Source organism: Narcine bancroftii, chromosome 11 (assembly GCF_036971445.1).
Source record: "Narcine bancroftii isolate sNarBan1 chromosome 11, sNarBan1.hap1, whole genome shotgun sequence".
NCBI lineage: Eukaryota > Metazoa > Chordata > Chondrichthyes > Torpediniformes > Narcinidae > Narcine > Narcine bancroftii.
In genome coordinates this window covers 102,837,201-102,863,520 of record NC_091479.1, presented here as the reverse complement: position 1 = coordinate 102,863,520, position 26,320 = coordinate 102,837,201, and the positions used below count along the sequence as shown (strand labels likewise).

Genomic DNA, 26,320 nt, shown 5'->3' with positions numbered 1-26,320 from the left:
AATAGCTCCGCTTGTGCTTGGTGCCTGTTACTTAATGCTTCCCAGGCATCAGCACAGAAGCAGCCAGAGGCCGTTCATCCCTTCCCTGAATTCAGCCAAGTTGGTCCCCACTTTTGGCCCATAGCCTTTCCTGAGAGTATTAGAGGTAGGAGCAAGAGTTGGCCATCTGACCCATCAAGCCTGCTACGCCTTTGAATAAGACCATGGCTGATCTAGTCGCGGACTCAACTCCACCTCACTGCTTTACCTTTTCTGGCCCTGAATCCACTACAATGCAAAAATCTATCTAACCATCTCAAATACAGTAAACCCCCCCCCCCCCCCACCCCGTATCCAGCACCTAGAGAGATTGGTAGATGCCAGATAAGTGAATTTTCTGGTTGCTTGAGATTACATGTTACGTGATTGGTGAACTAATGGTGAGGCAAGCCAATTTTAAACCTGTATTTTTTTAACTATTTATTTTCCTCAACTTTTTTTTTGCTGCTTGCTTGAGGCTGCCGGTTGCTTGAATTCCAGATAACAGGGGTTTAACTGCATATTTCATGAGGCAGCCTCTACTGCTTCTATGGTCAGGGATTCCATAGATACATAACCCAACATTCTTGTCTCTATCTCATCTATCCCATGCCTATGGCCATACCTAGCCTGAAAACACCTTATCTCATTTTAGAAGCTAAGCAGACTCAGGCCTGGTCAGCACTTGGATGGGAGACCACCTGAAAATACCAGGTGCAGTGGGCATCATTTTTGGGTGGTAGTTAGCGCAATGCAGTTACAGTGCCCGTGATCGGGACTAGTGTTGGAATCCCGCACTGTCTGAAAGGAGTTTGTACGTTCTCCCCATGTCTGCATGGGTTTTCCCTGGCGGCTCCAGTTTCCTCCCACCGTTCAAAACATTCTGGGGGTGTAGGTTAATTGGTTGTAATTGGGTGGCATGAGCACATGGGCCAGAAGGGCCTTTTAACCTGCTGTATGTCAAAATTTAAAAATTAAAATTAAATTCATAATTCCTTCCAATAATTATCTGTACTTCTCAGTCCTGTCAACTGAGTTAAAAAAAGGGTGCAAGCCTGAAATTTACATATTTTTTAATCTTTGGTCTATAAAGGATACTGACTTTCTCCAACATTGTGTTTTTACTTCAACCACGGTGTCTGCAGACTTTCAAACATTTGGAGTTTCAGATCTCCACAGACGTTTGCTTGCTCGATTTTCACCCGCAAACTGGAGGAGCAACACCTGATTTTCCATCTGGGCCACTCTCCAACCGGATGGCATCAACATTGACTTCTCCGGTTTCTGGTAGCCCATTCCCCGTTCTCTCTCTCTTCCCCATTCCTCCAGCTTTCCACCCCCTTCCTTCTCCACTCACCGAGCCATTCCTCCTCTCCTTGCTGTGCCCTGCCTCTCTTATCCACCTATTACCTCCTGCCTGCGGGACCGTGCTCCTCCCCCTGCCACTCCCCCCCCACCCCAAAATTTTGTTCTGGCGCCTGCTGACGTTTGGCTCATCCCTTGATGAAGGGCTCAAGACAAATATGTTGGTTATGTATCTTTTCTATATAAAATACACTGACCTGCTGAGTTTCTCCAGCTTTGTGTTTTTACCTCAATCGCGGAGTGAAGATCTTCGTGTTTTACTCCTTTTTGTCTCCCCAAGGTGGCCTGGTTCCAATGAGTGAGTTTACAAAGTACCTGTTCGGCTGCAGCAAGTAAGAATTTCAGTGCCTTTGTACATTGTACAATGTGTAGGACAATAAACCTATTCTCAGTAACCTGGGAACATTCCTCCTGTTAAAATTAATGTATCGGTGACAGCTGAGGCCACACACACACAAAAAACAGTTTATGAGGAATATATGGTCAACTTTTTTCCCCATTCAGATACTTCCTTAAGTAATCCCTCACTAATCACAGAGCACCTATGGAATCCTATGATATCAGTACTCGGTGGTTAGTAAGGGATTACTTAAGGTGGCATGTGAGTGGGGGAAAAAAGGTTGAGGACCACTGCTTTGGAGCATGAAAGGACGATGATGCTCCCCATTTTATTAACAAAGCCTCGGGCTCTGTTCTCTAATGTCTTGTTCCAATGGAGATGAATTTCAGAAGCCAAGCTGCTGCCATAGTACATCTTCAGCAGGGCATGGTCGCAGCTAAAGATCTTTTAGCTGAAACATTCTCAATTTAATGTTGAAGCTTCCCCAGGATTTAGATTTGGGAAGTATATAATTTTAAACTAACCATAAAACATTGGTTTCTGCCCTTTATGAACTACTTTTAAGATCTAGGGAGAGCTCCCTGGGTGGTATTAAGAAAATATGGGAACAAGACTTTCAACAACCGTTTGCAGAAACTACATGGGATACCATTTTGAATCATCTTCACTCATCTCTTTATGCTGTTCTGTTATGTATCTCTGCCTTTGCTTCTCCAGCATTTTGTGATTTTACTTCACCCACAGTGTCCATAGAATTTTGTGATTAACTTTCCTTTGTGCCAGGCATTCATTAATTCAATTTAAGGTGGTCCATTTTTTTCTAAGGTTCTGTTCGCTAAATCTTATCCTAACATCTCTTCTAAACGTGATAAATGCATAACTGAGGAAAACATTTTGCATCGTACGTTTTGGCTATGTCTCTTTGGCAGGGATATATTACACCTTATCATTAGTTCTTAATATGAACTTGACTCCTCGCACTTTCATTGCTGTTGTGGCTCATCGGTAGAAGGGCCATTTTGCTGAGATGGGAAGATGCCGTCCCTCCCACTCATCCTCAGTGGGTGTCGGATGTGATGGCACGTCTGGCTCTAGAAACAATTAGGTGTTCTACTACAGCGATGATCTTAACTTTCTTTCTCTTTGGAATCTCTTATTTCAATTACTTTCAAAACTTGTAGATTATTCATCTCGCTTTTTTGTTACGACCCGTGTGTAACGAGCAGCAATAGATAGTGAATCAAACAGTGTTTAATTTTAAAACACTAATTTTATTTCTAAGTCTTAAACTATAGTCTTAACTTTTAAAGTATCCTTAACACAAAATCTATCCCCAGCTATGCGCAGGTGTGTGTGTGTGTGTGTGTGTGTGTGTGTGTGTGTGTGTGTGTGTGTGTGTGTGTGTGTGTGTGTGTGTGTGTGTGTGTGTGTGTGTGTGTGTGCGTGCGTGTGTGCGCGTTATACCCAAACCATTATAGTCCAGGTCAAAAGCTAGAAAGTAAATTCAAAATTCAGTCTTTTAAGTTCAGTGTTGAAGTGGAGGCCTTTGAAGTTTCATTCCCAGAATTAATGATGAACTGATGGGGACGACTGGAGTTGTCGCTGCTACAGACTCATGAATTCTCCTTCAGTTGCCTTTGAGGAAATGTCCATCCACACAAACTGTGGTCACAATATTCCTGGTCCTTTTCTAGCCAAGAACTGGGCGGCCTCCACGAAGCTTCCAAGACCCTGGCACTGGTCTCTCCAAGTAACTTCACTCCTAGTCACAATCAAAATGAAGCACTTTTCTTCCCAAAAAGACCCTCCTGATACAGGTCAATCCACTGAAAAGGCCCAGTCATTCACAGAGAATGCTTTTCCCTGAATTCCACAGAAATGTCTGGCCTCGAGTTGCTTCAAAGAGCTGTGTTTCTCTCCAGCCGTCAGAATGATTCTTCCCTGCAAAATCACTGAGTCTTTGCAAATGTATCGAATTCTGGACCAGATGGTGACAACCCTCCCTCAGCTCTTCCAATGCATCGAATCCTCACGGGGCTGTACTTGTGCTTGTGTGAAATGTTAACTGTGACCATTCAGTCCCTCCTGTCTATACTATCCCTTACAGCGATAATCCCATTTTACTAAATGACCCCATAGTTATTGTTATCAGTGAACTCCTTATCTTGGCCGGAAACCCTCAGAGGGTGGGGTTTGATTCTCAGTTTAGAATGTCTGGGTTTTTTCTTCTACTTTTTTCCATTTAATAACATGGATCCATATGAACCTTGTTCATCGTTACTTGATACTTGTAACTCGATATTAACTTACTTTATTCTTATTACTAAATGCGCCTCTGTATTTCGAATAAATTAAACCCAATAAAGAGTGAAAAAGGAAGAGAGATGATCTTCAAACACACACCTGCAGCTCAGCTGCACGCCAAGAACAAGTTGTGGGAAATGGGATTAGCAAGGTCTAACAATCTCCCTGGATTCCAGGGTTGGGCCGTGTAGAGCTGTGCTAATCTGACAATTTTGAGATAGGGCTCCAGGCCATAAAAGTTTCCTCGACACATTGCGCAAAATAGTTAATCAAATCAGACCGCAGCATATCACGTCCAATGCCTTGAAGGCCACTACAAGGTCTTTGATGATGGATGATAGTCCCCGATGTTTGTCCCAAAGCAAGCTTTCAACGAACGAAGCGGTGACAGATTTCGCTGTCACATTCATCATCAAAGAGGCGGCTTGTTCTCAGCAGGAAACAAGTATACAAATCATTGAAGCAGTTGACACCTTCGATATTTGATAGCTCGTCTCATCCAGAACAGCTCGGGCCCTCGAACGGTCGACCCTGAGCCCGACAGAACATTGCTTGCCTGTCTGACCACCCATCCCACATCTGACAATGCCTCGGGCAATTATTTTTTTCAAACAGTGGCTTATGAGTTGGTGCAACAGTTTATTTGAATTTAGACAAACAGCGCAGTTACAAGACTTTCTGGCCCATGAGCCCGTGCTGCCCCAAATACCCCAACTGACCGACAACCCCTGCACGTTTTGGATTGTTGGAAGGAAACCGGAGCACCTGGAGAAAACCCGTGAGGACACGGGGAGAACGTACAGGACAGCGTGGGATTAAAACCCCAGTCACTGGCCCTGTAACAGCGTGGCGCTAACTGTGCCGTCCCCTCGTTGGGCAAACAGACTCAGATAACATTGAAGGAAGAGAGAGGGGGAGGAGGAATGAAAGGATAGGAGAGAAGAAAGACAAAAAAGAGAAATAATGAAGAAGTTAAGAATAAAAGGAAAACAGGAAGATTTGGAGTCAGAGTTTTGCAGCACAAGAACAGGCCCTTCAACCCAACTCATTCGTGCTCTTCCATTTGCCTGGGTTGGGCCCACATGCTCTAACCAGCCATTCTCAACTTTTTTCAGCTATCTCCCCCCCCCCCCAAAAAAACTCTGCTTAAAGCTTACGGCAAGTAAAGCACATCATCAAAATCCTTGATGAAGGGCTCAAGCTGGTTCTGTATCTTTATCTTTGCGGTACAAAGTCCACTGTTTGACCTGCTGAGTTTCTCCAGCGTCATGTTTTTACTTCAACCACAGTGTCTGCAGACTTTTGTGTTTTACCTCTGTAGTGCGCGTCGAAAGAACCAAAGACTTGTTGATCCAAACCAAGGCTTTTATTAACTAAAAGACTGGAACATATCACAAGTAGGTCGACCCGTCCAGAATGACCTGGTCTGGCTAGGAGCAATCCTTTAAGTCCTGCCAGTAGGTGTGGCTACACTCTCAGCCAATCACAGTCATCCTACACGACCATCTGTACATATGTACATATACACATTGGTGATAGAATCTGGACTATCACAACCTCCAGGTTAACAAACACTGGGAGCTTTGATGCTCGCCTCTGCAGAATTATCAGATCCTTAAATGGATCTCTCACTGGTTATGCCTTTCCACTGATTTAACTGTACATTTACCCCATTCCAGCTTTATTGATATCTTGTGCTCAAAAGGGGTATCCACGTCGGAGTTAGTGGAATCTTGCTGTGCCCGGAATGACTGCCAGCCTCACAACTGTGAGTCTTCCCCGACTGCGAAGGGTCGGGACAAGTTGAGGCCATCAAGGGAGCAATATAAATGTGATTTCTTCTTTTCTCTTTGATTGGTTCAACGCGGATCCTTTAATTGGTCTGTCGGGAACTCTGCCATTTTGCAAGGAGACAGCTCTTGAATAATTTGCTTGCCAATAACTGTCAGGAGCAGGGATTATTTACAGCAGCTGGAGATGAGAAGTTAACCCATAACTAAGGCAACATAAAAAGGGAAGCCTCCTTCACCATTAAACCTTGCAGACTTGGAAACAAAATCAATGGGAGTGGGATATCTCTGCAACATCAAGAACGACTACCAACATACCAGAAAAAAATCTCTTAACTGTCTCATTTCATGTCCTATGTCCCAGATTAAGGAACACTGGGAACTTTGATGGCTGAGTTATCAGACTCTTAAATGGATCTCTCACTGGCACAAGAAGATACCCTGGCACTTTTCTCCATCCCCTACAGTCAGGTTTAGACTGCACACTGAAGTGTAACATAGTACCCTGCACACTTGTTTTTATTATTGCACTCTCTGCTGTACGTGGGCATGAGTTGACTTGCCTGGATAGCACACAAAAACAAAGCTTTTCATTTATAAACCAGTACATGTAAGACCATAAGACACTGGAGCAGAAATAGGCCATTCAGCCCATTGATTCTGCTCCACCATTCAATCATGAGCTGATCCATTTCCCCACTCCCTGGCCTTCTCCCCAGAACCTTTGTTGCCCTGGCTAATCAAGGAGGTGGTACAAGAGCATCAAAACCAGGACTGTCAGGATAGGAAATAGCTTCTTCCCACAGGCTGTGAGACTGATGAACAGTGTCATGTAACCGAGTAAATCATCCCAAAATATTTATACAGTGTATATTTATTTTAAATTATATCTTTATTTTTATATGTGATTATTGTGTGTGAGTGAGTGAGTGTGTGAGTGAGTGTGTGTATGTGTGTGCAAGTGTGTGTGAGTGTGTGTGTGTTTGAGTGAGTGAGTGTGTGTATGTGTGAGCAAGTGTGTGTGAGTGTGTGTGCTGTGGTCCAGAGAAATACTGTTCTGTCTTGTTGTATCTGTACAGTCAGACGATAATAAACTTGAAATTAAACTCCTTCCTTCTGGAACGCTGTCCCAGAGACAGATGAGAGGAGAAAGTGGATATATGCGTGGAGAGAGGTCAGAGAGGGTCCTGGGATGCAGGCTTCTCTCTTTCCTATAGTTAGGGGTGCCAGCCAATGCTCACAGTTACTCTTTGCCTTACAGAAGACAGAATTTGAAGTGTATCACATTTTATGTATTATTACATGACAATGAAAGGAACCTTGAACCTTGAGCTAGAACACAGCACAGAAGAGGTGGGTCATATGACCTAGGGTTAAGGTTAGAAACCTGAATGGGCAGAACATCCCCAGAGTGAAACGCCCACTCACCACCACCATCCTCCCCTTCACCTCTGCAGCTGCAATAAATATTTGCGTGTTTGGTCCTCCTGCCACTTCCTTGGCCTCCTGATGCTCTAGTTCAGCCAGAGGGTGACAGCTTCTGTAATTGTTTCAGCTGCGAGCCTAAGAGGGCTACGAAATGCTGCTCATATTAAATCAGGAGGGGGCTGTTACCTCTCTCTGGGGAATCCAGATCCAGGACCTGTGTGTGATCTCTATGGATGGCTTGGCTACTAAATACTGTAAAACACCTGTTATCCAGCAATCAAGCCACCAGCAAAAACATCGCGGAAAATAAATGGGTAAAAAATATGGAAGTTTAAAATTGGCATGCCTCCCCATTAGTTCGACAATCACGCAACACGCAAACTCAACCAACCGGAAAATTCACATATCCGGCATCTACCAATCCTCTCAGGTGCCAGTACCAGGGGCTTTACTGTATCTTGGACACTTAGAGTAAAAGTTTTTAAAAATCTGGATGCCAGAAATTCGCACTATCTGTGAATCTGGACTTCTTGAAAATTATTAAACCTTTTAAATTTAGAGGGCTTTTGTGTCTGTACGTCCTGCCACAGATGCACAGAATTTGTTGATGTGAACCAATAAATAATTATTTTTTGTTTTGTATTTAAATTTTTTAAATTTAGACATACAGCACGGTAACAGGCCATTCTGGCCCATGAGTCCATGCTGCCCAAGTTACTCCCCATTAACCTACATTCCTGGTACGTTTTGAAGGGTGGGAAGAAACCAGAGACCCCGGAGGAAACCCACGCAGACATGGGGAGAAGGCACCAACTCCTTACAGACAGTGCGGGTTTCGAACCCCAGTCCCATTCCAATCGCTGGCGTTGTAAAAGCGCTGCGCTGACCACTATGCCAACCGTGAAATTTGGATTTCATGTGGAAAAAAAATGTTTTGTTAATAAACTATCAAATATCCCTTTTACAGAGAGATCCCACATTAATTGCCTCGTAAACAACCTGTGTTTAGAGCCAGGTCGGGGTCATTCACACTGAACCAGGAAAAGTCGGGTTAGTGCAACCTTTTACATAGCAACCCGGCAGCCCAGAGCAAAAGGAGGTGGGACCTGCAGCATTACAGCGTTGGTGTCCTGTGTGATGTATAATGCATGCGTCAGGCAGTGACCTCAACATGGCCATGATGCTGCTGTTTCAAGTTTGAATCTCCCACTGTTAAGTCACACTGTGTCAACACTGTGTCACAGCCTTCAACCAGGAAGGTGGGTAAGCCTTTTAAACAGGAGCCGGGTCGAAACGGATCGGCTCTGATCTTACCTTGGCAGGTAATACACGGGATGAAAATGACCCTCCCCCATCCATGTTTGTTCGTTGCATTCACACAGGTAAGTTAAGTGGTTAAAAGGCAGTTAACTCCCGTCTTTTAACAGCTGTGTAAAAAGGGTAAGATTTAATCTGTCACCTCTTCATTATCCTCCTTAAATTTGAATTTTATGTCTTCCCGAGAATACAGAAAATCCAAAAATCCAGATTTTTGACTGTGCAGTCTGGAGTTTAGGCCTTCTCCTGTAATTGGCTCGTTGTAGGGACAGAGGGAGCGAGTGGATAGTTGTTTTTCTGCCTGGGGACCTGTAACCACTGGTGTTCCACAGGGGAGTGCAGACACTGGAATCTGGGGCAAAAAGAAATACAGTTTGCTGGAGGGTTGAGCAGCATCTGTGGAGGGAAAGTAATCGGCAACATTTCAGGTTCGTAGCCTGGGTGGAGAGAGAAGATGGCCAGTATACAGAGGAGAGAGGTGGACAAGGGCCAGATAAAAGCTGAAGTCTCCAGGACAGTGGTTCTCAACCTTTTTACCCTGGGCCCCACTTTAATTTTTTTTAAAAACATATGCCCCACCAGGAAAAAAGTTATATATTCAAAAGATAAATTATTTACTGCGTGTGTTTCAATGCAATTAAGATCGGGAATACACTGGGACACATATTTCATATTCAACCACTACTTCAATACGTTAACAATCGTCATCAATTCAGGGGGAACCTCGCCCCTGACGTTGGCTGCAGATTTTTTTGATCAAGGGACTAATTTTGTTAGTTTCAACCTTAAATCTCCACATTTTGTAATTTCCAGTCGGTTTCTCTTCGCTTGTAGCCAAGGACTAACAGCACTGAAGCCACATTCTGGAACATGTATCAGTAGTTCCCTTGCTAAAGTAGTCGAGTTTGGGTCATTCTTTTCGATCTTGTTAGACGGCCACATCATGGTTCCTTTCACTGAACAGAGTTTGTACAGGTTCATCGTGTTGCAACTCAGATAACTCCTCTTGGTTTTGCACCGGAACTTCAGATAAGTCCACCAGCAAAAGCTGAGTTAACCAAGGGAGAAAATCCATTGTCTTTAAATCACAAAATCTATCATTGAAGAAGTTGGTAACCAACATTTTCAAATTGTCAAACCAACTTTTAAATTATTTCCCAAAATATCCCTACTCCCCATCTTGAGAATCTATGCTCTAGGATTTGCCTGCTCCAATCACGTCCAAGGAATGTAATTACCACTCCCAGCACGCGCTCTGTTTCTGCTGCTGCCATCAGGAAAGAGGTATCGGTGCCACAAGACTCACACCACCAGGTTCAGGAACAGCTGCTCCCCTCCACCATTAGACTCCTCAAGGACAAACTCATTCAGGGACTGGTTTAAGGGCTCTATTTTCCCACTGTTTTACAAAGTTAGTTTACAGTTCTTTACTTGTTTACATGGTTTTTTTCCGCAGTACCAATAAGCGGTAATTCTGCCTGGCCCGCAGGGAAAAGAATCTCAGGGTTGTAGGTGATGCCATGTATGAACTTTGACAAGAAATGTGAAATCACCAATAATCGTGTCCAACCAGACCAGGATCAGGAGTGTGGTCTGAGAGTTTGGAGCCAATGAATGGAAAGTGATGGAGAAGGAATGAGATTTGGTTCCTTCATCTGTAGCAAGCTTCCAAGTGGCACATTAAATTCAACATTCTAGCCTGTTAAAATCCCAGAGCCATATCAAACAACAATAAACTGCAGAGGCACCAGAGGGAGGGTGTTGGGGGGATGAGGGGGGAGGAAATGGAGGGGCTGTGGAAGCCAGGGTGGGGGGGAGAAGGAGGGAACTGAGGGGTGGGGAAGCCAGAGAGTGGAGCCTGCCACCTCCTTTCTGACCTCCCCTCCCCTACTTCACCCCTCTAACCTCCCCACACTTCAACCGCACCCTCTGGAATCCCCAGCCCCACCATGCCCTTGGTCTCCCCCAACACCATCCTATTCATGCCCTCCCTCCCTTATCCACCTATGCTCTCCTGCCCCTCCCCCTGCCATTTTAATCAGATGCTTGCCTCCATTTTGCTCATAACTTGATGAAGGGCTCAGGCCCGAAACATCGGTTATGTACAACTTTACTGTATAAAGTGTGCTGCATGACCTGCTGAGTTTCGACTACAATCACAGCCTCTTCAAACTTTCCTGTTTCACTCGAGAAGGTGTAGGGGTTAGCGCAACGCTGTTGCAGCACCAACAAATGGGGCAGGGGTTTTGAATCCCACACTGCCCTTAAGGAGTTTGTATGTTGTCCCCGTGTCTGCATGGACTTTTCTGGGGGCTCTGGTTTCCTCCCACCGTTCAAAACGCACTCAGGAGTGGGGGGGTTGTAGCTCAATTGGGTGTCATTGGGCAGCAAGGGCACGTGGGTCAGAAGGGCCTGTTACTGAGCTGTATGTCTAAAATTTAAATTCGATGCCACCTTCTACAAGGACATTTAGGGGATGGACATTAAATAGTGACCTGGCCTGCAAGACCGAAATCCCCGGTATGCATATTACGGCCAAGACATTCTGGGGGCTGTATACACCAGTAGTAACTTTGTTTGGGGCTGGGGTGGTGGGGAAGTGAATTGTTGATGATGTCTTGGAGATTCAGGCATGATAGGAGAGGAGTGAGTGATGGGGATGAATCAAATCTGGATGACTCATTTTTGGAAAGTATTAGGGGATGTGGCATTGCTCAGAATGAGTCAGAGAATAACTGGATATCAACAAACTTGGTCTCAGATGTTTTACAGGAAACCAGAGGTCACAAAGCCAGGAAGCATGCGTAATACAGCGGAATGAACTAGTATGTTTAGTCACCAAGACATGCATTTCTGCAGCGCCTGTCGCATCCCCAGGTTATTTCCAAGTCCTCTGAAAACAATAATACTCAGTGAAGATGATGGGAAAACGGGTCAAGGGATGGCAGATGGGAAGTGCATTCTGGGAAGTTAATTCAGGGTTGGACATACACCGTAAATGGCAGAGCCTTGTAGGTTGTAGTAGAATCAGAATCAGAATTTATTGCCATGAACACAGTATCACAAGTGCAAAGATTACTATCATTTATATTTATTTTGAACAAAAAAATTTGTGAAAATGATGCAGGATTTGTGGCTGATTGTCCATTCAGGAATCTGATGGCAGAGGGGAAGAAGCTGAGTGGTTGTCTTCAGGCTCCTGTACCTCCCTCCTGATGGTAGCAGTGAGAAGAGGGCACGGCCTGGGTGGTGGGGGTCCTTGAGGATAGGGGTGATTTCCTAAGAACAGAGACACCCAGGGGTACAAGTCCATAGTTCCCTAAGAGTGGCAACACAGTTTGATGGGGTGGTAAAGAATGCATTTGCCATGCCTGCTTTAGTCATTCAGGGACTGAATGCAAAAGTTATGTGACAACTGTACAGGATTGAGAGAGAGACCCCTTTTAGATCAGTTCTGGTCAACCAGCTGCAGGAAGGAGGACATGAGATTAATGAACGGTACCCTGTAACCAATCCAAAATGTTGTATATTGTGTGTATTCATTTAAAATTATATCTTTATGGATATATGTGATTATTATGTGATGTGTATTGTTGTATGTGTGGTCTGAAAAAATACTGTTTCGGTTGGTTGTATATGCACAGTCAGATGAGATAAGATTAAATACTATTTAATTTTTTAATTTAGACGTACAGCACATTTCGGCCCATGCTGCCCAATTTGCACCCAATTGACCGACAACACCCCCCCCCCCACCCCCCCAGTACATTTGGAACTCTGGAAGGAAACTGGAGCCCCCGGAGAAATCCCAAGCAGACACGGGGAGAATGTACAAACTCCTTACAGACAGTGCAGGATTTGCAGCCAGGTCCCGATTGCTGGCGCAGTAACGGCATTGCGCTGACTGCTATACCAACCGTGCCACCCCAAATTGTTATGAAATAGAACAGAAATATATCACATGAAATTGCCTTTAGTCTGCCACTAAATACCTGGTTCCCATGAGCCTGTTTCCAGCAGGCCACAGTCTGTGCGGGTTTCCCCCAACCGCAAGTCACCCACAGCCTGCGGGTTTCCCTCAGCCAAAGAGCCCCTCTGCTTCTCCTTCTTAACAGGGGGTGTTCTCCCCGTTATCGGTGTCCTGCGCTGGTCCACTGCTTCCCCAGAGTCTGCATCCCCTCATGGGTGCTGCCGAACACAGGCACCACCATCTTGGGCCCAGGCTCCGCAGTCACAGAATTTTAAATAAAACTGTTAATAGTCTGTACGGAGCTGTCATCCGTCAGATTGGGTGGTAAGACCCTTCAGAGGAGTACTGTGTCTCCGCTCTCTGCTTTGTCTGGTTCCGCATTGTGGTGCACACAATAATCTCATCAACATGTTGGAGTGATTAAACGGCTTTAATTACCAAAAACCTGAGCATTACTGATACACAACATTCTCCCCTTTTCCCCAGCCGATTAACACATTCTTTTTTTTAAACATACCTCGAGGAAGGGCACAAGCCCCAAAATGTCGGTCACACTGTTTATTTTTACCTCCCAGAGATGCTGTGAGACCTGCTGAGTTCCTCCTGCATTTCTGTGTTTTTGCCATCGTATAATAGACACGACTAATCTGATTATCTCCTCGACTCAACAATGCTGATTACCCGCAATGATCCTTTGCCCCCTTGCTTATCAAGAATTTGTCTGCCACTAAAGACTCTACTACCCCTTGAGGGAAGAGTTTCTCAGATTAACAGCAGCAAACAAACCTCACATGGGGCTTAAAGAGGGCTCAGAGAATCATTAAGGACCCTTACCATCCAGCCAGCAGTATCTCTGAGACATGACCTTCAAGGAAGAGGTACAGGAGCATAAAAACCAGGACTGTCAGGCTGGGAAACAGCTTCTTCCCACAGGCGGTGAGACTGTTAAACAATCCTGGAAACCTGCAAATTATTTTTCTCTATACAGTAAAGGCTCCGGTATCCGGCACCTATGGGGATTGGTAGATGCCGGATACGTGAATTTTCTGGTTTGCTTGAGATTGTGTGTTGCTTGGATTGGTGAACTAGCCACTGTGGGGGGGGGGGGGGGGGGCACCAATTTTAAACTGCTGTATTTTTTACAGCATTTTGGATAATCCATTCTGGATAATGGTTTTTTTTCAGTGTGTTGTTTACATGTTGGGCATACTGTGTGTATATCCAGAGATACACTGGTCGAGTTGCAAATGTACCATCAGATGGACAATCAACTTGAGGTTGATGAGGAACTCAGAAGGACAGGGAGCATGAGTGGAGATGGAGGTATAGTCGACGTTTCGGGCCGTGTCCCTTTACTTTTTTCACAGTCCCATGGGATTAGGAAAGCATGCCAGTGTTTACAAACTACATTGTCCCTCTACAACTCTGAGCTGCTAACAACTCTCTCCAAAACTCCTTCACATTCCAAACAAAATGGCAGCACTACCAGGCCTGCTGTTATGGCAGTGGTGCCACTGGTGTAGACCTGGGAGAGGCGAATGCTAAGTCTCAGCACACCCTCATGGGCTTCAACCACCCAATCCGCCTGCAGTCGGCTCCATATGCTTTTTAAATGTCCATTAAAGGAGCCGGCGGTAGTTCTATTGTAAAATCCCGCGGCCACGTGGCCTGCGTCCAAGCAGGAGGTGCCTATGATCAGACTCCAGGGGAGGACTGGCGCAGAGCACCAGAAAACAGAGAGACCACATTCCCCCTGCCCCACCCCCCATTTGAGGAGAAGCAGAGATGACCCACAGGAAGGTGACCGTGGCGGTGGACCAGAGAGGGGGCTCTGAGGCTGAAGAACACACAGGCAGTGGACTGTTGGAGACTCAAGACGAGGTAACCACATAGGATACAGGCAACTGTGGTCAAAGGACTCGCACCAGGCTGCAGACTGCTAGAGACTGGCTTGTGACTGGCTGAAGGGGTACCAGGTATCAGGACCGAGATGCGATAGGGTGTTGGAGGCTTCCTAATCATGTCGGGGGTTTGGATCTGGAACCTGGGCTGCCAATGGTTCAGACTGAAGGCTGTGAGGCTGCGGAGGCTGGAGGCAAATCCACGGACACTCAGTGACTCTACGGGGGGCTCTCTTTTGCTTCTCTTTCTCTGTCCTTAAGGGGCACTGGGCAATTTCTGCTGATGGCGAGTCTTTGAATGCTTTCCAGTAGACAACAGGGAATTTCATGTAATATCCCATTTTCTGTTTTATTACATGACAATAAAATAATCTTGAATCTTGAATTTATCCACTTTCACCAAGACAGAACAAGAATGGAACCGAGCCATCAAAGATCAACATTCCCTGATCTTTCAGGTGGGAAATATTCTGAACTGCAGTACAGCACAGAAAAATATATCTGTATTTATACACCAAACTATTTTTATCTTTAACCTCTTTTCATTTTTTTTGTCAAGAGCATTTCACAAGCATTCTTTAATACGTGACCAATGAGTCACAAGCCCTTGCGTGTGATTTCCTCTTGAAAAACACATCTGATTCCCCGTGAAACCTGCGCTGTATCACTCTCTCACGCAGTACATAGAACATAGAGTCGTACAGCTCAGGAACAGGCCTTTCTTCACCGAACATGATGGCCAAATTAAACTAAATCTCTTCCACCTGCACATAATCTACATCCCCTTCATTATCTTCATCTTCACCTTGCCATATAATCTTCGGGCAGCACGGTTAGTGTAGCAATTAGCACAACACCTTTATACCACCAGCGATTGGAACTGGGGTTCGAATCCTGCATTGTCTGTACGTTCTCCCCGTGTCTGCGTGGTTTTCCGCGAGTGTTCTGGTTTCCTCCCACCCTTCAAAACGTACCTGGGGGTGTAATTGTTAACCTTGCCTCATAAAACTTATTCTCCAATCCAGGCAACATCCTGGTGAATCTCCTCTGCCCCCTCTCCATAGCTTCCACATCCTTCCTATAATGAGGTGACCTGAACTGAACACAATACTCCAAGTGTGGTCCCACCAGAGATTTGTGGAGCTGTCATATCACCTCATGACCTTGGAGATCCACTTGGAGAAAGGTGACTGAAGTGTTCTTTAATAAGGAAGGAAGCACCAAAACTGGACTTTCTCACACAGCAGAATAATGATGGTCAGATCTTATGTCTAATTATTGCGAAATTAATATTCACTAGAACAATGGAGCAACACAGATTGTCCTCAAAATGATCTCAGTGTGTGCAGATGCAGTGGCACCTAGAGTTTTGTCCTCAGACCCCTGGAGTGGGATTTGAATGCACCGCCATCTGACAGAGACAGGTGTGGTGCCAACTCATCTGAGCTGGCAGGCTGAAGAAGAGTGCACAGGCCCCAAAACGTATTGGAGGAAGAGAACGAGAAGAAAATGAGTAAGTAAATCAAAGCTCAATTTGATGGGAAAGATGAAGTAAAAATGAAATAGATAAAGATGAGGATCCAGCCTGACATGTGGTTGGACCCAGGTTCCGAGTTACTGGTGCAACAGATTGCTCGATTATCTGGGACAATCAGTACATTACACGTCCCGAGAGGAAGGTGGGTTGACCCAAAAACCTGGATATAAGCAATGCTGCAATTAGAGATAAATGTGCAAGAGAGAGAGAGAGAGAGTAAATGGAAGGACAGAGAGAGAGAGAGAGGAGAGAGGGAAAAGGAGACAGAAACAAGGAGGGAAAGAGAGACAGTAAAAAAGAATCATGAGAGAGATTGAATGAGATAGGGACAAAGAAGATAGAGAGAAGGGTGGGACGGTTAGCGTAGAGGGCGGCATGGTTGGCGGAGCAGTTAGCGCCACGCTGTTACAGTGCCAGCAATCAGGACTGGGAATAGAATCCCATGCTGTCTGTAAGGAATGTGTACATTCTCCCCATGTCTGCGTGGGATTTCCCTGGGGCTCCAGCTTCCTCCCACCGTTCAAAAACATACTGGGGGTATGTCAATTGGGTGTAAATTAGGCAGCAAAAACGGCCTGTTACCGTGTCAAAATTTATAAATTTAAATTTAAAAGAAGTAATGGGAGAGAGAAAACTATATCCAGGCTGTGTATGTGTAAGTGAGGAAGAGAGAGAGAGAGAGAGAGAAAAGAGAGGGAGTGAGTGAGGGGAGAAAAGAAAGAGAGAGAAAAAATGAGAGGGGGACAAGGAAGAAAAGAAGGAAAAGTGCTAGAGAATGTAATACTTGGAGATGGAGAACTCAGGGTAACCCTGGGCAGTTTGGCGTGAAGATGGGATGGAATAGATACCGAGAGATAAAAACAGAAGATTATTCAGGACTGAGATTTCTTCCCAACACCCCCCCCACCCCCCCCCCAATAGATAGTGAGTTTGGAATTTACTGTTCAGGAGAGACAATGGAGGCAGATATTAATAAACGTGGGGTTAATCCTGTCAGAGTAACAAAGCCAAGTGGATTACATTTTCCAGGCTGCAGTTACAGTGCCAGGAGTGTCCACAGTGTGGTAGATGTGTCAATCCACCATCCAATCAAGTCTGAACTGGTGTTGTCTTATGTGTATCACTTGTGGAGCCATTGAGTGTTCAGTGGACAACACCTACACCCGGAATACAATCCAGACCCTTGATATCAGAATCGGGCTGTCTGCTCAGCTCGGCACAGGAGGGATGCACTGTCGGAAACAGCAACCAGCAAACAGTTTACCACAGTAAACTGTGGTCTCAGTTAAAGCAGAGGAGTTACCCCACTGTCCTGCCAATAGCTCTCCCTCAGTACATCTCTCTGCTCATTATCTCCTTGCTGTTTGTGGGATCTGACTGACCACGGCCAGTAGGAATGCTAAACCATTAAATCAGTCATTCCCATTATTAAGAACACCCTCCCCACCTCCAGTTTAAATTCCATACAGAATATTTTGGAAGATCAAGAACCAAGAAACCAAAGTGGGTGCTGCTGTCCCGTGGGGGCAGTGGATAGATCCAAGGGGGCAGTCCGAACATTTCCAGAAAATTCAGCTCGCAACGCTCATCAGGTGAGGAGGGGGAGGGGGTGGGGTGACTACACGGGATGGAGACGGCTGGGGACAGTGACTGGCCAGAGACTCGACTGCTCAGGACAGGACTACTCGGGACGGCAACAATTTGGTGTGGTGACCGACTGCCCGGGTCGGTGACTGCCTAAGGACAGCACCGTTCGGGATGGGACTGCTCGAGGCAGGACTGCTCAGGACGGAGACCGCTCGGGATGGCAACCATCCACCCTGGATGGTGACGGCTAGGAACAGTGACTGGCCAGGGATGGTGACTGGCCCGGGACAGTGACCGCTCAAGATTGCAACCAACCGCCCGGGACAGTGACGGCCAGGGATGGTGACCGCTCAGGACGGTGACAGCTGAATAAAATACAGCCTTAGCACAGCAAACAAAAAAGAAGTGGAGGCAATCGAGTGTCAAAATTGTGAAGACAACGTAGTTATAGCTGAGATGTGAATTTACCCTTTCATGTTGCTAAATAAATTGGTTTACAAAAAGTTTTATTTGTGAAATATATACACTAGTTTATATTGTTAGATTAGCTGTTTTAAATTTGCAGTAAACGTAATACCAAGGAAGAGGGTGTGTGTGTGTGTGTGTGTGTTGGTGGGGGGGGGGGGGAGGGGGGAGGCGCTAGGGATGTGTCCTGACAACCAAGGGAGCAGCAGCCCAAAAATGTCTGGGAACCACTGACATAAATGAACTGCTCACACTAACCATCTGAGACTCCACTATTTAATAAACAACCGATTTTCTATATGTACAGGTACATTTGTCCTGCACGTGCACTGTTTGTCTGTATGTGTGTTAGGTCTGGTTGTGTGTTTGCGTGTTTTGCACTGAGGACTGGAGAACACTGTTTCATCGGGTTGCACTTGTACAATCAAATGACAATAAATTTAAATTGAACGAACACAAATGAGCCTGGCTTTATCTGCATGACAACCTTCCAATGGCTGGAAAGTGTCTGGGATACCCTGAGGCCGTATAAGGCTGTTTTATCAATCCCTTTAGCATTACTCACCACTACAGACTTAAAAGCCAAAAGAAGTCCAGTGTAAATTGTAATATTCTGGGAGTACAAAAAAAGTTTCCACAATAAAGAACAGCACTTTATCAGGAGAAATATCAGAGAGTTATTATCAACACCAAAAGCATGTGGTGAATGAAACAAGAGAGACTGCCTGAGGCACCACACACGATATTTACAGGATCAGCCCTGAGGAAGACAAACATCACAGCTCCCAAAACCACATCACAGGGGATCTCACCCAACATTGGCAGGAAAACGAACAGAGGTAGTGAGAAGTAGATACTGAGACAGGTTCCATCTCACGCAACATTACCACATCTGCTTCTCTTTACACCGATGCTGCCTGACCACCTGACTGTTTCCTGAACTTGGTGTAGTCTTAGATCTGATGATCCACCCTGGGGCCTTCATGTCGATGCAATCATGAAGAAGGCTTGCTGGCGGTTCTATTTCATGGGGAATTTGAGGAGATTTGAAATGTCACCAAAGACTCTTGCAAATTTCTACAGGTGTACTCAGACAGCTCCAAGAAAAGTGTAGAGAACAAAACAAAGGACTCTACATCACCTTTGTTGACCTCACCAAAGCCTTCGACACCGTGAGCAGGAAAGGGCTTTGGCAAATACTAGAGCGCATCGGATGTCCCCCAAAGTTCCTCAACATGATTATCCAACTGCACGAAAACCAACAAGGTCGGGTCAGATACAGCAATGAGCTCTCTGAACCCTTCTCCATTAACAATGGCGTGAAGCAAGGCTGTGTTCTCGCACCAACCCTCTTTTCAATCTTCTTCAGCATGATGCTGAACCAAGCCATGAAAAACCCCAACAATGAAGACGCTGTTTACATCCGGTACCACACGGATGGCAGTCTCTTCAATCTGAGGCGCCTGCAAGCTCACACCAAGACACAAGAGAAACTTGTCCGTGAACTACTCTTTGCAGATGATGTCGCTTTAGTTGCCCATTCAGAGCCAGCTCTTCAGCGCTTGACATCCTGCTTTGCGGAAACTGCCAAAATGTTTGGCCTGGAAGTCAGCCTGAAGAAAACTGAGGTCCTCCATCAGCCAGCTCCCCACCATGACTACCAGCCCCCCCACATCTCCATCGGGCACACAAAACTCAAAACGGTCAACCAGTTTACCTATCTCGGCTGCACCATTTCATCAGATGCAAGGATCGACAATGAGATAGACAACAGACTCGCCAAGGCAAATAGCGCCTTTGGAAGACTACACAAAAGAGTCTGGAAAAACAACCAACTGAAAAACCTCACAAAGATAAGCGTATACAGAGCCGTTGTCATACCCACACTCCTGTTCGGCTCCGAATCATGGGTCCTCTACCGGCACCACCTACGGCTCCTAGAACGCTTCCACCAGCGTTGTCTCCGCTCCATCCTCAACATCCATTGGAGCGCTCACACCCCTAACGTCGAGGTACTCGAGATGGCAGAGGTCAACAGCATCGAGTCCACGCTGCTGAAGATCCAGCTGCGCTGGATGGGTCACGTCTCCAGAATGGAGGACCATCGCCTTCCCAAGATCGTATTATATGGCGAGCTCTCCACTGGCCACCGTGACAGAGGTGCACCAAAGAAAAGGTACAAGGACTGCCTAAAGAAATCTCTTGGTGCCTGCCACATTGACCACCGCCAGTGGGCTGATAACGCCTCAAACCGTGCATCTTGGCGCCTCACAGTTTGGCGGGCAGCAGCCTCCTTTGAAGAAGACCGCAGAGCCCACCTCACTGACAAAAGGCAAAGGAGGAAAAACCCAACACCCAACCCCAACCAACCAATTTTCCCTTGCAACCGCTGCAATCGTGTCTGCCTGTCCCGCATCGGACTGGTCAGCCACAAACGAGCCTGCAGCTGACGTGGACTTTTTACCCCCTCCATAAATCTTCGTCCGCGAAGCCAAGCCAAAGAAAAAAAAAGAAGAAAAGAAACTGTGGAGAGCATTCAAACTGGTTGCATCACTGCCTGGTATGGAGGTGCCAACCCACAGGACCGAGAAGGATGCAGAGGGTTGTTAACTCGGCCTGTGACATCGTGGGCACCAGTCTTCACTCCATCGAGGACATCTACAAGAGGCGGGGTCTTAAGAAAGCAGCCTCCATCATCAAGGACCCCCACTACCCAGGCCATGTCCTCTTCACTCTGCTACCATCGGTAAGGAGGTGCAGGAGCCTGAAGGTGACCACCCAGCGGTACAAAAACTGCTTCTTCCCCTCCGGCATCAGATTCCTGAACGGACAATGAATGATAGAAATGGCCTCAGTTCCTTTTCTTTTGCACTAAAACTTTTCTTCTCACTCAAAGACCACCTTAAGCCATCCCTTACTCATCACTGAGCACAAGGCATAGGGATGACTTAAGGTGGCCTGTGAGTGGAAAGAAAAAGTTTCAAAACTACTGATCTAGATGATCAAGACCCCCTCAGGATTTAATACAGAACATGGAACAGCACAGCAAAGGAACAGGCCCTTCAGCCCACACTGTCGCTGCTGACCATCCTGCCAATCGAATGAATCCCATTTTCCACCATAATCATACCTCCGAGGCTGGTGGATAATCTGTTCCCTCTGGGACTCAATACCCCTCTGTGCAACTGGATCCTGGATTCTAGATCGAAAGACCACAGTCTGCCCAGGTTGGCAGCAAAACCTCAAGCTCCATCACACTGAGCACTGGTGTACTGGAGAACACTGTTTCGTCGGGATGTACTTGTACAATCAGGTGACAAAAAACTTGGCTTGTCCTGACTTTGTGAATCTAAATTGGCACCAGTGTTGAATGGGAGGGCTATGGTCCAGGTCTAGGTCAGTGGGACTAGGCAGAAAAATAGTTCACACAGATTAGAAGGGCTAAGGGGCCTGTTCCTGTGCTGTCATGTTCTATGGTTCCGTGGAAACTTTGCTGCCATATATTTTTCAATTTCAAATTAAACTTCATTCACCATACATTCACACACTCTCACACACGCACATGCACACACCCACATCCATATGTGTGCAAACGCACACATGCTCACACACACCCAACACACATCGAGAGAGTGAGTGCAATGTTTTTTCACATTCATAGTGTGATATTCAGTTGTAAATTCTGTTATTATATCGTAGAGCGCCATTGCCATTAATGTGACCCCTGTTCTGTTGCTTGAGGGGCTTCGTCACTGATCTCAGCCCCTCAATGCCCAGTACCCTTTGGTCCTTCCTCATGGAGCTCCTGCCTTGGCTCCACCAAGCATCAGTGACTGCTCCCACCTACCCAGGCAGCCCCTTACAGGCCCCCTCCTGCTTCAAAGTCTCCTTTAATCCATCCTCCACAGCATGCCCTCTAGTGTTTCCCAATTCTCTATGTGTCAGCAATCTTCCCTTTCACTCTTCTAAGTTCCAGTAGCTATATTTAGCCTGACCAATATTTCCCAGTAAGAAATATTCTAGATGCAAAGCAAGTAAATATTTTCTTAACTACTTCAAATGCAATAGGACCATTTCCTACAAAAGACCAAAATTATATGTCGTACACAAGATATTACAGCTGTGCAGGATGTTGGTCAGACCGTAAAAACACACAGAGATGCTGGAGGAACTCGGCCAGTCTTGCAGCACCCAGAGGAGGTAAAGATATATTACCGACGTTTTGGGCCTTCTCAAAATCTTTGTCACACACTCATGGACATTCGTTTAAGGTGAGAATGGGAAAGTTTAAGGGAGATGTGTGGGGAAAATATTTTACGCAGAGAGTAGTGGGTGCCTAGAAAGGGCTATCTGGGATGAATCAGGTATTTAAGACAGAGATTTGCAGGTTCTTGATTAGCCAGGGCATCAAAAGTTATGGGGAGAAGGCTGGGCAGTGGGGCTTAGTGGGAAAATGGATCAGCTCATGATGGAATGGTGGGGCAGACTCGATGGGCTGAATGGCCTATTTCAGCTCATGGTCTAACTGCATGCAGTTCTGCTCTCCTTACTGGAGAAAATATAGACTGGCTTTGGAGGCAGCACAGAGGAGGTTCACCAGGTTGATTCTGGAAATGAAGGGGCTAACAATCGTTGATTGAGTGCGAGTTGAGGAGTAGAGACACATAAAATCATGGAAAGAATAGATGGAAGCAGGTGCAAGAGAAGTGTTAAAAAAGGCATCTAGATGGACACATGAATAAGGTGGGGGTTGGGGAAGGGGAAGGAGCACAGGCTATCAGGTGATAAGGTAAATATAGGTGGGAGGGGGAAGGAGGTGATGAGGAGAGGGTAGAGTTCTGGGAAAGATGCTCTCTTCTCAGAGGAAGGGCAGAGGGTGGGGAGCTCGAGGAAGGATGGTGTGAGTGACAGGCAGGCGAAAGGGAAAGGAAAGGACTCAGAGGGATCAGGGAAAGTAATGCTGGGGGAGGTAAAAGGGGGAACATGGGTGAAGGGTGATGCCGTCTGGTTGTAGGTTACTGAGATGGAATATTAGGTGGTATTCCTCCAATTTTCAGGTGGCCTTGGTTGGTCAGGACAAGGCCATGGACAGACATGTCTGTGTGGGAATGGGGTGTGGAAATTAAGTGGTCGGCCCTTGTTGTAGTAGAGCATAGGTGCTCAATGAAGCAATCTCCCAGTCTGTGCTCAATCTCCCCAATGTCGAGGGTTTTGTGTATTTGCTCTCCAGAGTCTGCTGCTTCAGTTCAACAAAACAGTGTTCTTCGGTCCTCAGTGCAAAATCCATAGACACACAACCAGACAAACAATACGTGTGCAGTATTCATATACACAATAAATAAATATTGTTTTGTTAAGATGAGAGCTTCAGCAGGTTAGTGTGAGCGGTTCCTTTGGTCGTTCTCCATTCTCACTGTCTGTGGGAAGAAGCTGTTCCTCAGCCTGGTGGTGCTGGCTCTGATCCTCCTGTATCTCTTCCCCGACGGGAGAAAGATGCTGTGTGCAGGGTGGAAGGGGTCCTCAATGATTTTGTGTGCCCTCTTCAGACAACAATCTCGGTAGATCACATCGATGGAGGAGAGGGAGACCCCAGTGATCCTCTCTGGCACTCTTATGGTCCTGTGAATACCTCCATGAATGTGCAGGCAGCAGAGAGGTGTGAGCAGCAAAGTGGGACTCGATCTGGGCACTATGCCCAGAGCCTCACTGACCCATTTCCCCCCTCCCCATGGCTGGCTGAGTTCCTCCAGCAGTTTGTTTTTCATGGGCAATTCCAACAACTTCCTTTTATTTACCTCCTCGAGTTACTCAGGATCACACATACTTTATTTCATCTGTTTAAATGCTGGACAAAACAAAAATGACCTAAAGCTGCCCCAACTGAAGCAGGGTCTGTTCCCTCGAACAATGGAGTAAGTGGAGAGTCACCAGTTGTGCACAGAGCGAAACACGAAAATCTCCAGACACTGTGATTGCAGTAAAATCACAGAAGATGCTGCAGGAACTCGCAGCGCCAATAGAAGGTAAAGATAACCTAGCGACGTTTCGGGCCTGAGCCTTTATGTGCCCAGTCACTCCCAAAAGTGTCATTGCAATGCACCAATGGATTCAAATTTTACACAGCAATTGCAAAATTAAATTTAATTGAATTCAATCTGAAATTAAATTTGTCAGAGAGCCATTAAAACATTAAATATTATGAAAACGTATCTGACTCATAGGAATGCTGATTTTATTAAGATTACAACAAATGTTTTTGTCTTCCTTTGATTTAATAGCTTTCTAGATTGATAAGAAGAACCAAACAGTGCCAACTAGAATCCCTGAAAAGGCTGTGATATCTGTCTCGGAGGGCAACGTCATTCGAGGGTGAAACTTCGCAAGGCGTCGGGCCCTGACAGCGTACCTGGCAGGGTACTGAAAATCTGCGCCAAGCAACTGGTTGGAGTGTTCACAGACATTTTTAACTTCTCATTGCTGCAGTCAGAGGTTCCCACCTGCTTCAAAAAAGTATCAATCATCCCGGTGCCCAAGAAGAGTGGTGTGGGCTGCCTCAATGACTACAGCCCAGTAGCATAAACTTCTACTGGGATGAAATGCTTTGAGAGGCTGGTCATGGCCAGAAGTAACATGTACGTAAGCAAAGAAATGGACCCGCTGCAATTTGCCTATCGCCACAACCGCTCCACAGCAGATGCAATATCGCTGCTCTCCCCTCAGCTCTAGATCACCTCAAAAACAACAACACGGCCTTCAATACCATTATTCCATCAGTGTTGGTCAAGAGGCTAAAAACTCTAGAGATTCTTAGACAGGCGCACGGAGAGAAGGTTATGGGAGGGTTTAGTATTTTTTTAAGGAATATATGGGTTTGGACAACATCGAGGGCTAAAGGGCCTGCACTGTGCTGTAATGTTCTATGTATAGATCATCAGTTTAATAGGTTACAAGGGCACTTGTAACTAGAATCCTCGCAAGGCATCAGGCCCTGACAGCGTACCTGGCAGGGTACAGAAAATCTGTGGGACTGTTCTGTGAGCTGATACAGCCTCGATGGGTTGAAAGGCCACTGTATGGGAACATAAGCAAAGGGTTAATGGGACCAACAACTGATTTTTAATTATTGATTTAAGAGAATAAAATATCCCAGGATGCCACAGAGTGGCATTACCACAACTTGACACCAAGCCACTTGCAAAGAAATAACAGCAGATGTTCAAAAGCTCGGTAAAAGAGTTGCAAGAATTTAATAAACATCTTAAAGGAGGGGAGGAAGGCTGGGCGGTTTAGGGAGGAAATTCCAGAGTTTAGGACCTTGGCAGCTGTAGTCCAGTCATTAAAATCAGGGAGAATCAAGATGCAAGACAGTTAGCACAGCCGTTAGCACAACGCTGTTACAGCGATCGGGACCGAGGTCGAATCCTGCGCTGTCTGTAAGGAGTTTGTACATTCTCCCTGAATCTGCGTGGGTTTCCTCCAAGGGCTCCAGTTTCCGACCCCGCCCCCCCCACCATTCAAACATACCAGGAATTGTAGTTTAATTAGGTGGCACGGGCTCATGGGCTGAAAGGGCATGTCACCCTGCTCTTTGTATCTCTAAATGTCTGTCTATATTTGAGGAGAAACGAGAACTCAGATACAAGAGGTGACAGAGATAAGGGCAGAGATGAGAATTTAAAAACCACAGCATTGAATTCTATGTTTTGTATGACAAGCCTGTATTTAATGCAGAGATTGACAAGTTCTTGAATAGCCAGGATTACGGGGAGGAGGCTGAGCAGTGGGACTGAATGGGAGAATGGATCAGCTCATAATTAAATGATAGGGCAGACATGATGGGCTGAATGGCCTCTTTCCGCTCCTATGTCTTATGGTCTCAAAGAACCTGTAGGGCCATTTTTAGCCACTAAGCAAACCTTGATTTGTTATCATTTCGTGTTCTGATCCAATAAAAAGGCACTTCAAAGTGTTGACTCAAGATGAAAAGTTAAAAACGTACATTTTTACTACACTACTGAAGGGTTACACGTCGTGCCAAGATTAACAAACCACAAGAACCAGTAAAGATGCGATTTCTCCAAGGAGCAGCTGTTTCACAGTATTGGTTCAGTCCTCTACTGGCTTTCTGACACTTACAGCAGGACACACTCTGGTGCTTTACTCCTGAGATCACGAAGGGTGCTGTGGAAATGCCATGCAGTCGTTCCCTTTTAATTGCTTCCTGACACATTTAAATGGTGAAAGATCGCCGCTGTGTAGAGAGACCCTGGAATCCTGGTGCATGAATCACAAGAAGTC

At 45.9% G+C, this 26,320-nt stretch overlaps 1 protein-coding gene across 16 annotated transcripts in view; it reads right to left on the bottom strand.

Moving 5' to 3' along the window:
- The window catches only part of nav3 (neuron navigator 3), a 401,736-nt gene that overhangs the window by 208,678 nt on the left and 166,738 nt on the right, over window positions 1-26,320 (bottom strand). Inside the window, exons 1-2 of one of the 16 annotated variants that reach the window (XM_069904357.1) lie at window positions 8,245-8,365; window positions 1,581-1,706 (exon numbers count right to left, since the gene is read on the bottom strand). The exons of 12 other annotated variants lie outside the window; for them this stretch is intronic. The gene's annotated coding sequence lies outside the window, so the exon portion shown is untranslated. Of the gene's footprint in view, window positions 1-1,580; window positions 1,707-8,244; window positions 8,366-26,320 lie in introns of those variants that run through there. 3 more of the 16 variants (XM_069904359.1, XM_069904358.1, XM_069904360.1) reach the window with 3 other exon arrangements.